The 13,919-nt window shown below is 42.0% G+C and overlaps 1 long non-coding RNA gene across 3 annotated transcripts in view; it reads right to left on the reverse strand.

Annotated features, from left to right (window-relative positions):
* LOC135316612 (uncharacterized) overlaps positions 1 to 13,919 on the reverse strand; it is a 32,142-nt gene that overhangs the window by 12,255 nt on the left and 5,968 nt on the right. The window contains exons 3-4 of one of the 3 annotated variants that reach the window (XR_010375873.1): positions 12,015 to 12,162; positions 5,627 to 5,895 (exon numbers count right to left, since the gene is read on the reverse strand). This is a non-coding gene — a long non-coding RNA (uncharacterized LOC135316612). The other 2 variants (XR_010375874.1, XR_010375872.1) reach the window with 2 other exon arrangements.

The following is a 13,919-nucleotide window of genomic DNA, read 5'->3' on the forward strand; positions in this document are numbered from 1 at the left end:
GTCCATATTCACTGCATCTCAGACTACTCCCGGATGATGCCTAGGTTCATTCTGATGCCAGAGATGTTCTGCAGGTGGACATGGGCTTCTTCCCAGTTCACCCAATTCCAGACCACCCAATTCCTTCCCCTAAACTTCACATTTACACCCAAGCTAAGACAGTGCAAAACTCTACCCAGTCAAAACAGTGGAGTGTTTATCCATCAGATGCCTGATGTTTAGATGGCACAAAGCAAGAAAGGATTTGGCTTCTTCCTGCTCTTACTGATAAGCCCTTCTTGACTTGCCAGCACTTCCAGCTGGTTGGGCAGATATAACAGGACAGAATTTTTTGCTAGGCTAAGCAGAAGTCCACAGAAGACAGCAGAAAAGCAGTGATGGATTTTAGCAGACACTGACTCAGTGCAGGCTCCCTAAGAATGGTAGAAGAGCAACAGCTTCACCCACAGAAATATTCATAATTAACAGATGAAACCTGACAATAGTATTTGCATAGGGTAGGCAGGCCCCTAAGGAGCAAGAGTCTGTGCTGGTATTGGACCAAGAGAAGGCCTCCGTGACTTAGTGGTTCCTTGTGAAACACACTGATCTCCTGCAGGCTCTTCCTCACCCAGAGTAATTCACCAACTAACTGTTCTACCTAGGGCAGCAGCAGGGAAGAAAAGGGATTTTTGCCTTTCTGTTACAGATGTCCTGTGGCCTGGCACAAAATGGAGGACACACTGATCAGCATCTTCAAGGCCTCTGAAAGAATTTAGTGATAACTAAAGTTAATTCTGGACTCCTTGTTTAGACAGAGAGGATGAAGGAAGGGACAGAATGAGAGCACCAGGTTAGAAGCTGATTTCTCACCATTTTATTTTGTTATTACCAGAATCAAATAAGCAAAAAACTCATGCATCAGGCTTTTATAATAATGAGATCTAAAAATGAACGAATACATTGGATTACTTTGTACTGAATTGACTTCAGAGCCTTTACAGTGATAGAATTTCGGACTTCTTTTGGAGACTATTGATGTCAGAACTTGCATTTGACTCATGCAAGTAAAAAAAAAAATCTCACCTAATCATAGGACTCCGCAGCTCAGACTTTAAGCAAAATGTCCACTCAGTTAAATTCTACTCTCATCACTGTCTCTTGAGATTGGAAATTAAGTTACCATTAAGCAAGGGGTCAGGATTAGATACAAGAGCTAAGCTAAAATCCAGCCACACAGAGTGGTGTTTTTGGTGTTAGTACTTAAAATGGACTTCACAGCACATGTCACCATATTTCCATGCTTTAATTTTCCTGTTTCCCCATCCAGACTCAAGTTAGTTTATGAAGTAGGCTGAGTGGAAACAGAGGGTACCTTTGGTCAGCAGTACTTGATCACAAGAGATGCTGCAGCCTACAAACGTGGTTAACTCACGGAGTATGGCTGTGAAGGTCCCAGACCAAAGTCTTGCTGCTGAAGCAGGTGATGAGCCAGATAAAATTTGAGATACATTCATAGTTTTGACTATCTAGCTGAAGAATGGTCTCCTGTAATTTTTTGTTTTGAAACCCAGCCGGCCTGTTACCAGCATGATATAATCCAGCAGCATCTAATCAGCTGCTGCCACCCTCTGCCTTCCCCCACCCTCAACACTGGCGGATATGTCAAAGCAAAAACATCTCTGCATTTCTGATCTCCCTGGGGTCACATCTGGTTTGAGTCAGGCTTCTCATTTGGTTCCAATCCACTGATTTCCTGCTACTGTCCATGAAAAAGAGAGTGCGACTCTGTGGCTTCCCCTGGGTGTAATGGTCTAATCTGTACCTTGTTGTGCACTGTAGAGGGGAGGGGGAATCAGTGCTACTTGGGAGCAGATTTCTCTTCTCTTATGATTGCATCCTGTTCTTATGCAAAGCACCTTTATTCTCGCCAGCAGTGGCAGCCCCAGATGTCCTGGTGCCCTCCCTGTATCATCCATATTCCTCCGGCCTCCTAATTGAATCCTTCCCTGGCTGGGACAGACTTTCTTCATTATGATGAACTGGATCCAATTCTACTCCCTCCCCTCCATCTCCCAGTCTTTCCTTGTGAACACAGGGCAGGCCCCACAGAGCTTATGTGGGTGGATGACCGCACCAGTGAACTGTTCTTGCAGCTACTGTAATGTTGCTCATGAGGTTAACAGAGCAGGAAAGCCCCAGACAGGTACAAGGTGGTAAAGGCATCTTCTCTGCCAAGATTCTGGCAGCATCAAGGTGCAGTTTAGTTCCAAGAAATAACACCTAGTTCTTTTAATCTATGGCTTTCAAAATCATTTATCTAAAACATCAGGGTTTTCCAGCTGGTCAAGTAGCCTAAGAGTTCTCACAAGAGCAGTGGCAGAGCCCAGGAGTTGAATGGGTCTCTTAACATCCTCATCCCCCAGGATTCTCTCTGTAGAAGGTCAGTACCCATGAGTAATGTGTTTCACTCATGTTCTGAACGAGGCAGGGCAATATAAACAGAACAAATTACCTTTTTTCACTCTCACTCATCAGCTGAAATCTTAGTATTGGGGAAGAGTTCAATCCCCCTACCTTATTTATCTTTGGCTTCTTAATCTGAGATAGATTACCTTATGTTGCACCATACGATACATACAGAGACCCCCAAGTGTTCTTTGAATGCTCTCATTCTGGAATTTGGAGCGATGTAGCAGTATTACCACACATAAGATGATTCTGCCATGAAGTTAGTTGTATGAGCCCAGGCTAAGCATCACACTATATGTTGATTTTGGTACTTCAGCTGACTTGTTCAGAGGTAGTCAGCTTGTTATCACATGGACTGCATTAGGGCATGCAGGAATAGCCAGGCTTCTATCAAGGCAAATAAACACATGTAAACTAAGGCACAAATACATTAGCTGCCTTGATATCAAGGCAAGTTCTCAAGAATGTTAGAAGAACCACCAGTACTGCAAATTCCCCAAGTGCCACCACTTTAACTGCAAACCCACACTATTCTACTACACTAAGTACATCTGGATTTCATCAGAGTCTAGATATTATTTTTAAAAATAACCAAATCCTTGGAAAACAAAACCCCCCAAAACACCAGAACAAAACCTCTTATCCAGAGGCTTTTCAGCATCTTACAGAATGAGAGATACTGTTATTGTTACTAGAAATGCTCTAAAGGCAATAGTACAAGGAATGATCTATAGAGTAGAAGTATGTTTGTTATGAAATAATTTGGATCCACAGAGGAATTCCATATGTGGCTTCCCCTCTGGTGACTAGAGGTTCCCACCTTGGCAGTGATCCTGGAGTCCCATGCCTACAGGCTCCGCAGCATTGAAGGGGAGGGTGGACGCTGGAGGAGTAATGGGATCATCAGCTGCTGAGGCTGCTGCTTGGCACGCCGACAATGTTTGTTTGCACCTCTTTGAAGATGAGAGATGAAAGTGGCGCCCACATGGGCTGCCTTTGATTAGCTTCTTATTTTTAACATTGCAGCTGCAATTATTTTTCTTTTTCTTGAAGCATTTCTTCCCCAGCACCAGAAACTCTGAGGTTCCCTTCTCTAGGGAGGTTCAACTTCAAGGAAACATAACAAAGAGAAGTGTGAATGTAAAGGAGACTGGACAACTCAGGGCCAGTGGGGACTTATGTCATTTTATTTTTAATTTTACTTCCATTTTTTCCCCAATCCCCCATTCTCAGCGGGTCTCAGAAAGAAAATACTTGTTTACTTCTTTTTTAATAGGGAAAATAAATGAGTCCTGGGATTGTACAGAGCTGTCATGAAGAGGAAAATGTCTAATGGTTCAATTCCCAGCTCTGTCACTGAACCACTCTGGGACTTGGGGAAAAGTCAGTTCGCCCATCTGTAAAATGGGATTTATAATGCGTTGCTTCTCAGGAGTATTGAAGGAGTATGAGTAGCATTGATGGAATGCTTCATGCACCTTGGATAGAAGGGGCAATAGCCCTGTGAAGTGCTGTCCTTAATAGATACTTAGAGGAGTTTCCTTCACTGTGGTACTTATCTGACCACAGCAGCCGAGTGCCTCACAGCTACTGATGTTTTGTTTTTTTTTTTTTTTCCTGTTACCTCTCTGCATCATAGGATAGTTGCACAGGAAAGCAAGGCAAATGGCAAATTGAATGAAATGGACCCAGTCACAGAGAATATGTGGTAAAGTCAGGACTAATCCTTTATTTGCTAAATTTCTGCCACATCCATTAGACTTTCCTGCTAGTCATGTAAGTTTTGTGATCTGAAGGCATGAGGGAAAGCCACCTTCCCTTCTTCCTACATTGGTCGGTCACCCTGTGGCTGTCTTCCTACTGCATAAGGAGCAAGTGGTCTAAAAAGGGAGTCAATGGTTGTTGTGCATTAGACTATTTCCTATCATAATATTTTTGAGTTTGTTTCTTTCACCTGATAACAAAGAATTTGGTCAGATTTTAATCCAGGTATCCACAGTAAATGCTCTAGCTTTAACAGGATGATGTCAGGGAAAAGTTTAGCCTGCTGTTCCTTATTTTCAGGACCAAATTACAGAGATGGTAAAGAGCTATTCATACAAGTGATATCAGAGGAAACTGTTGGTAATTGGTACTTCCAAAAAATAACTTCACAAAGCCCTGCCACTTGTATCAGCTCAAGTTGAACTTCTGTCAGAGTGCCTTAAAAAATGCTAGGCAGAACCTGACAGCCCCACTGTCACTTAGCAAGATGGAAAAAACTGGATTGGAGTGGGGATAAGAGGAACAGCCAAGTATAAGTAACAATCAGGTTCTTGATACTCACACACTTAAAAAAACAAACACAACTGCATATGTTTATATTTATTTGTGTTAACTAGCAAAACATTTACCAGCCAAGGAGAAATAGGCACACATGGGTTGAGTAAGAAATTGTAGCATGCTTACACAGATCCAACCAACTCTGAGAGCAAAATCCATTTCCACCAAATGAAGTACCTGCTAAAAACCTCTATAAGACACTTCAGTCTTGGCATGGTCAGTCCAAAAAAGCTTATACTAATCCAGTCAACGCATATAAATTACCCAGGTTTCCTTCTCTTTATGGAATTTCACCTGCTCCCAGGAAGAGTCAGCCAGTTGTTCCAGCCCAGTACACCATCCATGTAATCCCAATGCCCAAACACCATCCTGCTCAACCCAGCTCCTCATGAAGGAATAAGCTCAAGCATATTATGAAGACATATATTATACAGGATAGCATATAATATATACCTACTTCAGATTCACTCCAGAGAAACAACATTCTCCAGCCCAACTCCGTCCAGTCACACAGACTCCAGGACATTAAATTAACCCGTGCCAAATTTACTGCAAGCCATCTGACCATACCATTTAGCCACAGTAAAGATAAAATCTATACCTAACTACAGTCAGGAAAGCAGGCAACTGTGTTGAAAACCCATTTATATCACTCAAGGAGATCAATGGAGAGGCCAGGCCTGAAGGCCAGTGACCTTGGATTGACACAAAACTTAAAGGAAAAAATTAATGGTGTCAACTCAAGAGACCACAGCTGTTATTTCAGAGGATTCAAAAGCTGTCCCTGCAGCTACTGATCAGGAGAAGGTGCTTAAGTGAGGATGCATTTTTTGGAAATAGAGCAAATACTCACCCATTGCTGGTGCAGGAGCAGAGGCACAGAGCTGCTTCCTCAGGACACACCAGTGGCTGCCTGTGCCACACAGACAGGTCTTTGGCAGCAGCCAAATCTCCCTAAGTCTGTCCCAGATGTCACCAGGTGTGGTATGACACCAGTGGTGTTTCTGGAAGAAGTCTCTCCTCAGGCTGTCCCAAAACAATGCTGTGGTGAGCTTTCCACAGGCTGTCTCCAGGAGGTACTCCCTCAGGGGCCTTCCGCCAAAGGAAAGGTGAAAAGGAGACCTGTGAGGCAGCAGCACAGGGGATACAAGACACCCATTGTCTGAGGGGGTCTCAAGGTCACACACACTGATAAGATGAATTGTCACACCTAGGATTTCTCAGTTCTGCCTCAACTTTTCTTTAACTGCTCCAGCCCAGAGCAGCAACAACCCCTGAGGAGCCACTCAGGGGAACCTGACAGTCACAAAATGGTGGCCACAAGGGAGATGGTGCCTAATTCCTGACTTACTGAGGCAACTCATAGATGGTAAGGCCAGGTACTGCCACACAGACAATGAGGCAAGGCACCCATAGCAGGAGACAGACGCTTGTGCTGTAGCACCAGTAGCTGCTTGCTGGACTGGCAGAAACAGAGGGAAACAGTGGCTGCACAGGGGCTCCCCTGAACAGGGGCCTCTGCCTCACACAGGCCCTGAGATGGCCCTGGCACAGCACAGGCTGCTGAAAAACCACCTCTCTGGTGAAAATTCCAGCCACACTGAAGCAATGCTGCTAGGAAGGGCTTTTGAAGGTAGAAGAAAAGCCCCCACCCTGTCACAGCTGGCCCCAATTTAGAGAAGCAGCTGAAAACAGGACCTGCTAAGCCCTGGGGAAAGGTAACAGATTTCTGAGCGTGTTTCATTGTTTGTTTATTTTTTTCAATTAAAATGACAAAAATTATGTCCTGGAAACAGCAGGTTACCTGGACAGAGATATTCAATGGAAATTATGCAGAGATAGGTTTTACGTTTGGAGTAGCCACTGACAGCTGGTGCAGTGCTGGACACATTGGCGTGCCTCTGCTGCCTTTAACATCTCTTACTTCACTTTAACATAACCGGTTTTAGGCAAGAACATATTTTTAGGGGTACAGGTCTGCACAGCAGGGCTGTGCTCTAATGTGGCCTTGTGACTTGCATCACCCTACTGGGATGCAAGTCATAGCAATGCCGTCCATGCTCCGATCTTTAATTTGCTCAGGCACTTTTTATTATTATTACTATTATTTTTATAAATTTTTGGACTGGGTGAGAGAGCCAGGAGCCTGATCCCCAACCTGGGACCAGTAGCTCCCATTCGATGTCCAACACCAACCCAGCCAGCTCTTGCAGCAGAGCTGGCTGCCACATTGTGGCCTGCTCCCCCAAACGTCACATCTGGCTGATGTAAAACACACATGTTTTGACTGAAGCTTTTTCTTTAAAATGCCAACATTAAAGGAAGGTTTGCTTTGTAAAACTGAAACTGTAAAACTCTTCTGAAACCCAATCTGGGGGATTAAAAGAACCACATGAAAAGGGATAAATATGACCTGGACATTTACTTCCTGTGCAGAAGTTCACTGAACATGTGCCTCCCAGCCTGTCAGTGTGAAACAAGACCTTCTGCTCTTATTTTCAGAAGGGGGAAAAAAAAAAGGAGAAGAAGAGAGGAAGACAGGAAATTTTGTAAACTGACAACTCTTTTCTATCTCATGGCTAATGTCAGAGACATTGGTTTCTCTACAATGGCATCTCATACACCTTAAAACCGAAAAGATACACAACAAGTAATCAGAAATTTAGTATTAATAGGCAAACTATTCTTATACTATATGGTAAAGTTGGGTTTAATCCATTTTTAACAGGCGGTCAGTGGCAGAACTCCTTTGGATTTCAGTGGGAATAAGATCAGACCTAATGATACAATGGACCAAGTCCAAGGATTCTCTGACGATGTACAGAAGAAACACATGGATAGACAAACAGATCTTCAGTTAGTCAGAAAATGGCTCACATTCAAACAAACTAATGCAAGATGTTTATATCAGTGTTGCCAATTTCAAGTACTAAAACTCATAGTTGGGTTCCAAAAAACCAATTTTACTTAAATATTATGGGACTTGAATGGAAAAAAAAATCTATGGTTTTTCTGTATTTTTTCCCTAGGTTTTGAATCCTTAAGAAGATATAACATTTTTTCTGGCTTTCTTTACTAATAGTGAATGGCTAGAAGCTTGATTTTTTTAAACCAAAGCTAAAATTGTGATTTATTAGAGTATGATTTCAGAAGATGAGATTTCAGGGGGAAAAAATATATAAGAGCAGGCAATACATTAAAGTCACTATTGTTCTCAAAATAACTTTCTGATCCCAGGGCCCAATACATGAATTCCAGAGGACAGAATACAATATAATGTAAAATTTGGCATTGCCATTCTGTTTTGGCAAAAAAATAAAAAAAGTCCCTCTATCCCAGTCAAGTTCCCTAAAAGCCAGCTACACACTAATTTGGGATTATAGTTTTCCTTCTCTCCCTGCCACATGGATGATGCTGTTAAATTACACTGAAAGTGACAATAGTTGCCCCGCAGTCACAATCTGGAGAAACACAACTGAAATATATAGGGAACACAGCACTGAATCTGAAGGCAGACTTACAACAGAAAATGTTGGCCTCTGCACATGAAATGTTGTGGGGCACCTTCTTGCACCACTGGCTTGTAAACGCTGCAATAGCTGACCATGTGGATGTACATGCAGGACCCAGCTTGAATCTGAGTTTGAAATTCTCTGTAGTTTGTGGTCCTTGAATCTGGAATTTGTCAGTTCCATCCCACTGTCATTTGAGGGGTTTGGTGGGGTTTTTTTGTTTGTTTGTTTGTTTTTTAATTTTAGAGCGATTAAGTCTGGATTGCTGTTGGTATTCTTGGGTCATGGTCCATGTCCCCTGTGTGAGATATAGACACCCAATAACCCCACACTATAGGTTGTTTTTTCCAAATACTCTCTCATCTTAACTGGGTTTGATCTTTGAGATGGAAAGTTCATCTATTCTTCTTGTAGCCTTAGTTTTCTAATTCCCACTGAAGCCTTTCACAACTTCTGCTATTGTACAGAGATGGTAAAAAAAAAACCTTTCTCCTTTCTGTCTAGTCCTGGCCAAATTAAAAAAACACAATTTTTAAGCCAGAATCAAGAAAAAAAAAAAAAGGTGTGTTTCAAAGTCATTGTTCAATGTAGAAAGACCAGTTCTTTCCAAATCAAAAGTGGACAGTTCCTCAGTCATTTCCAAGCCGGAAAGAGGCCATTTTATGAGCCAGAAAGCATCCATTTTCTGCATCAGTCCTGAGCCAGAGAGGCTAGTGTCTGAGTCAGTTCCAGGGGGGGATTGTCTGGCACTTTTCCAAGCTTGGGAGTGTTGCTATCACAGCAATTGTTTGGTGATGCCATCCCAATAAAGCTTCATTATGGTGTTCCTCTTTCTATAAACTTCAGTGCCCTCCAGTGTCCCCAGCAATCACTTATCTAATATTAGGATATTAAAAAATATGGAAAGATTTTAAAGAGACTTATTAAAATGCAATTAGCAGCATGTACGACTTAAGCAGTGAGATTATTTAAAAAAACTACTTGATTGTGTGGAATGCCACGCACCTTACAGAGATAATAAAGCTGCCAATCAAGTCCATTTTCAAATTACGAAATTTTCATTCTTTTTTTACAGCCCCCTAAGTGAATATTAAAACTGATTATTAACCTCGGAGTATAGCAGCAGCCCCTAAGCCTGCAAGCTCTAAAAGGGAGGTTTCATAACTGTTGGTAGCCTGGGCTTCATTCCCCATTTGGACTGAGATCTCTGTGCTTATTTAAAGGGGCAGTGCTCACCCTTTCAATAAGGAAATCTGAAAAGCCTGGATGGGTCCCTTGCTTAGAAAGGGGCAAAGCCCCAGATCTTGGCACTGCAACTTGGGAGGCCAAACCAAACTGCCTGTAATAACCCTGCCTCGATATTACGCAGCAGTTTTCCCATCAATAAACTGCAGGTAAGACTGCCCCCTCATGTCCAATCTGTGTATCTCACCAAATCTTTAAACTCCCTGGCTCATAGCCTTCGTTTTGCCTAAGTAAAAATGTGTAGATTAAATGAATGTTTATGTGGGAACACATACCTTTGTGATACTCAGGTTGCTGTGCATAGATTCTCAGTATATGTTATTATTCTCAGTATATGTTATTACTTCCCTTGCTAAACATAAAACCATGTCATTTACCTTGCCTTTTTTCTTTTTTTCCTACTGAGAGACAATCAAGTGTGACACTTCCTGCTATTTGACTTTGCTGGCATTTTTATTTCATCTATAAAAAGGATCTTTCTCTGAGAAATTAAGTCACATTAGTCTGACAGGTTACTTCTTTTGCAGCTCTTTACTCTGCTGTCAAAGTGGATTTATTGATGCTTCCTGGATTTCTCTCCTCAAGCCTGCAAACTGGAAATGGCAGATTCTTGACTGGAATGCTTTATTTTGAGATAAATGCAAAGATTCAAAGAGAGTTGCTTAGGAAGGGGTAGTCACTGATTCTGACTCCAAAGCGAGAGTATATATGAGCATGTGTTTAAGTATATGCTTAAATTTACCTTTGCTGATCTCTTTGGCACCACACACAGGCCTGAAGGTATGTACCTAGGCATTTTACCATATTGGTGCCAGGCTGTTTTGCAGGAATGAGAGTCCAAACAATATCTAAACAGGGAGAATGTCACTGAGTTTCAGAGTATCTAGGATAGAAGTTATTTTGCCAGCACACGTATCTCATGACTATAGCTCCCTCTGGAATCTAGCTATGGCACCTGGATCTACTTATGATTCGCATGGAAGCTATCTACACATCTTTTCAAAGTAAATAATCTGCCTGGGTTGGCTAATGGGGGTTAGGAGAATGACAAATTGGGTTAATAAAATGTCAGCAAGACCCAGGTTTTAAGTCTGGAATGAGTCACAAGTGAAACAAGTTTAGTGGCCAGGGTTCACCCTTGATCTTGAATTGGTATTTGTCTACATCACTGAATAACCACAACCGATGCAGTATAAATCAGCATAACCAACAATCCAGTGTCGCCAATATTGTTGGGGTGGAGGAGGGAGAAAGATGTTACTGCCTCTTCAGGGTGATGCCACAGCTCATGAGAAGCACTGAAGAAAACAGTAGCCACAGAGATGGCATTAGACTTCCCAGGCCTCTGGTCTGAAAAGAAGCACCTCGAGCACACCAAATGTCTTGTGCTGTTACTGAAGTTGGCAAAATGCCTCTCTCCTACTCCCCAGATCAGATGAAGTACTTTCATGGCTCACCCATTAAACTGGTCTGGGTGGGAAATGTATGGAGTAGTTCAGTATTGTCATCAGAATGAACTGAATATTGGTGATATTTTAGGAGTCTGAAGGCTCAAAGGGAAAGAGATGCAGTCAGTCAGGATTGAGGTACACCAGTGAAGACATATGGAGACTTGGGGAGGTGTACTGCATGTGGATTAGTAGAATTACATATAAGAGTTTTGAAAATAGCTCGTAGTTGTTGTTGTTTTTTTCCACTTCCATAAACAACTATTCACTGCTAAGCAAAGTTTATGATGATTGGAACCACACTGGCAATGACAAAGAGAGTTAAGGAGATGTAATGGACGTATAATCTTTGGGTTTGTGAAATACTAAGTGTACGGTAATGCCAGCAGAGTAAATAACTCAGTTATTAACATATTCTAAAATTAGCTCAAGTGAAAACAGCATTCACAACTACTGAGGCAATTCCTGGCAGAGAGGAGACATTACTGAAAAGGTTTGAGTAAGTGGTATGAATGGGTGATTGCCAGGCTGGAAAGCAAACTTCCAGAAGCATGAAGACACTGTCCCAGAAGCTGCCTTGCATTCCTTGATTAGGATCAGCTTCAAGAAAAGCCTCACCATGGGTGCTGGCAGAGCCAGACATGAAAAGAACAAGCTCTGCCTAACGCCAAATCTTACAGCTGCAGCTTTGACAGTAGGAATTGCCCTGAAAGTCTGTACTCCAGAAACTCACAGCACAGAGTGACACAAATGGTGAAGCAGCAGGAAGACTAATATGCAGCAATTCAAACACATTAGACAACTGAAAAAATAGCCTTGCATTATTTGTAGCAGCTTATTAAGCAAGATAAGTTTTGATCCAAATATTCCTGAACATGGAAGATGATACAGAGCTTGCCTCTGTGTTCTTCTCCACTCCTAAAAATAGACATGGAAAAGCTGAACTAGAAATTTGGATTTTTCTTTATTGTTGGAAAAGGGGAGAAGAGCAGTTCCAAAACCTGGGCTCTTGCCACCCCCTCTGAGCTTTACTAACCCAAGCAGTGTGTTGCAGAATCCCTAACTGCTCCATACTCCCCTAGCTGCATCTCAGCAGTCTCCTCCAGGTGTCAGACTTGCACTTCACATGAGATTTTCTTCCCTCAGCCACATCTGGCGCGAAGTGCTTGGTTCAGTGATGATTCCTGACAAGAGATTATCAGAGATTTTAAAATATTAAATGCATTTCCTAATTTCATTTCAGGAAAAATGATGATATATCACAGCCCCAGCAGGCCTCCCTCAAAATTGTAAAACTAATGCCATTGTATAAGGGATAGGATTCAAATGGGCCCATTAACATTCTACAGTATCTGCCAAGAGAACTGTGAACATCTGCCAGCCCAGAAACAGCTCAGGAGCCAGGACTTTCACTTAAGTTTTCCTTTTTTAGGATGTAATTGACGTGACTGTCCTTTCTTTGGCCTTAATTCCTAACTACTTCCCAAGATACTAAAAGCTTCTGCTCTCCTCTGCACTTTTGCACATAAATCAGAACTACACTGAGATTTTTTCTCAAATGTATCTCATCATGGTAGAGCCACTGGAAGCTAGAATGAAGGCAAGCCCATGCAGGCCCATCACATCATCTAACCCTGCTCTGATTTCAGGGCTAAGATTGTTGGCAGCGCTGCTGTTTGGTTTAGGACTGGCACTGTGGGAAAGACAAGAGATGAACAGGCATTGTCAGACATGCTTGTAGCTATAGAATTGGACAGAGATCCTGGATGTCAGAGGTAAGATCCCCCTTAGGATGTTGCTGTAGATTATGATATGGTTCAGGATTGCTACAAATCTTCAGGCAGGTCAAATCTGGGATGCATTTTTAAAACTACTTGCATGAGCAATAATGCATGAAACTGTGAAAACAGTGAAAGCCTTTGACAGGGCAGGAAGGGAATTGTGTCAAGACTGAGATATGTGATGTGGGTGAGGGAAGTTTGCAAAAATACAACATTAGGTTCAGACTTAACTGTCTTTCAATTTCATGAGTAGAAATTAGAGTCTCAGCAGTCTGTTGACCTAGTAGGTTTTGAGATGACATCCATGGATGAGAAACTGGGCTGAGTTCAGCTGTTTAATACTTGTCGTGTAGGCCACTGAAGAGCTACAATTAGGTAGCAACAATTTTCAATAACTACTGAGCTGGGAAGGCTTAAAACACAGGCTATTGATGGGTCCAAAGGTGTGTATCCTATTAACTGTCATAAGACAATCAGCAAACATGATGATGAATGCAGTTTTCCACAAGGTCTTTCAAAAAGTCCAAGTGTTTCAAGATTTTTATAGCTGTTAGGAGAAAGTCTGTCATGAAAGCACAATTCTGGGTGTCAGGTGCCATCGGTTTTTCACTGTGGACTTTCAGAATGACCTTGGGGAACCTGGCTTACACCAATACCTCAGTTTTCCAAATGGTTGCCTACAACATTAACTTACCAGAGTTGGATTAATTGCATTATAAATGTAAGGGCACTAAAAAGACATGAAAAAATTCAGAAAGAGAAAGATAGAAGTCTATCACCTCTGGCAGTTTCAACTGCACAAAAAGTCCATTTGGTCACATCTGGTTGATCAGTAGCTCTCACCACTCTCATCAAGAATGACTTTCTGTTCTACGAGCATTAGTTCACCCCTTTCTGTGGCTGTCAACTATTTCTCATGCAAAGGTCTTGCTCCTCTTTCAATATTACCTGTATTAAGGCAAATTATGTGTTCTCTTCCTTTCCTTGTTGAAAGTCATTTACATGAAGAATCACAGAACTGAGATTATAGATACTGGGGGAGGGAATGCAGAAATATAGCTAAGACTGGAAATTTGGGTGGCCTCAATTTATGGTGGACAGCCAAAGAACAAATGTCTGATGTCATAGTAAATCATTTATATTGCAAATGATTTAAAATA

This window comes from Phalacrocorax carbo, chromosome 20 (genome assembly GCF_963921805.1).
Source record: "Phalacrocorax carbo chromosome 20, bPhaCar2.1, whole genome shotgun sequence".
Classification (NCBI taxonomy): Eukaryota; Metazoa; Chordata; class Aves; order Suliformes; family Phalacrocoracidae; genus Phalacrocorax; species Phalacrocorax carbo.